The sequence below is a fragment of the Gekko japonicus genome, unplaced genomic scaffold (assembly GCF_001447785.1).
Source record: "Gekko japonicus isolate JY-2015 unplaced genomic scaffold, Gekko_japonicus_V1.1 scaffold1052, whole genome shotgun sequence".
Classification (NCBI taxonomy): domain Eukaryota; kingdom Metazoa; phylum Chordata; class Lepidosauria; order Squamata; family Gekkonidae; genus Gekko; species Gekko japonicus.
Window position 1 is genome coordinate 307,836 of NW_015170921.1, and position 1,898 is coordinate 309,733.

Consider the following 1,898-nt stretch of genomic DNA (forward strand, 5'->3'; position numbering starts at 1 on the left):
GTCCCCAAGAGTGTATATAGTTTGCCTGCTGGCCGTTAGCCATGTTCGTGTTGTGTACCAATAAAGCGTGCTATGCACTATGCCAGTCTTTGTCCTTCGTCCATGTGGCTAACCCACTACACAGTACTGCCTTTGTGTAGCAACCCGGGACTTCCTTGGCAGTCTCCCATCCAAGTACTACTCAGGGCTGATCTTGTTTAGTTTTTGAGACCATCCCGGCCAGGGCTGTTTTCCTCATGGTCTTCTGAAAACAGCTGTTTAGCCAAGTGGGCCATCAGAAATGTTTGGAGGACCAGAGACCCTACACTACAGAACTTCTCCTGCAAGCTGCAGCAATGGGGAAATGTTGGGGCTTTTAAGAGGCAGTCAAAGTTGATGTGGAGCTACAACCTGTGTTACCTGCATTACCTGAATGTGTACTCTAGTTGAGGCCCTAGAAACTTTTTCAGTATGGTCAGGTGTTCCTCAGCAGCTGCATAAAACAGAAAGTAGTCAGTGATAGCAACCTTGAAAACCATTGCGTTAACGCATGGTTACAAAAATGGATGCTAGCCTCTTCCCCATCACCAATTCTTCATTCAGGCACAATCAAAACATACAATAATCCCCCCCCCCCAGTTCTTGCTCCTATTAACTTGGCTTTCATTATGCATCAATTCTCCATGCGTACAACACAGGCAGTAAACAGCCTCTAATGATAATTTGCATTTTCATTGCACCGATCATCAAGTCTTTTACATAGATTAATTGATTGGGCTTCATCTTCACTAGACAGTTAACATGCCTTTGAGCATGGTGAAGCAGTTTAGATAGGATTCATGGTGGCACATCCTGATGTGAATCTACTCCAAAATTCTGAAGTGAAGGCTAACAAAGCAATAGCACGGAGCTGAGACGCACTAGTCCGAAGGCAGATGATGTGGTTATTCTATTAGCAGGGGACGGGGCAAATATGTTCATTCATATTTCATAGTTTTTACTGTTGGTTTTATGGGTTTTCTTGCACTGTCTGTGCATGTTGGATGGTTGGATGGTTTCTATATGCAGTTTATAAGCAAAATGTAAATTGCAGTACTCGTGTGGTATAGCGGTTACAGTGAAAGATTAGGATCTGGGAGATCCAGGTACAAATCTCCACTGTGCCACTGAAGCTATTGCACAGGTATGTTATGAAGATAAAATGGATAGGAGAGGAGAATGATATAAGCTGCTTTGGGTCCTCATTGAGAAGAAAACAAAAGTCAGGCTATGCATGAAATGAAAATACATAAATACATAAGTGCACAATGTATACCCATAATGTTAATAGTAGAACTGAGCTGATATAGATTATTTTGTTCTTTTCGTAATATCATATGTTGTCATTGACTAATTTTATTTTACCCCATTTTGTTGCTGTTGCTAATGGTTGGCTGTGATCATACACACAATTAGACCCACCATAGGCACAAATGCTGGGTGGATTTAAACGGCACAATCAGTCAACAACATCTAGGAAATGCCCTGCAGCTATCTGCAACCTGTTCTGCTCTGCTGCAGACACTGGGGAAAATCCAGTAGAAAACAGTTTGCAACGGGCCACGGACAGACTTCCCCCGGTCTGATCACTCCAGCACGCTCTAATGGTATCAGGATGCTCTGATCAGGCCATCCCGACTCCGTGCCACTGTTTCCCCTCCCCTGCTCAGTATGCACATCATTGCAAACTCCATAGGGAGCCCACAGTGTGGAGATGCGATTCATCGATTCCTTGTTTAAGCGCATCGGAAACAAACAGCAACCTCCCCAACTCACTCACGATTGTGTCTGATCCCGCAGTGGCGGGCTGTGCCCACAGCTTTCAAGGACTGTGTGATTGCACAACTGCGGGTCAAATTCCTCCAGAGGAAATAGCCTCA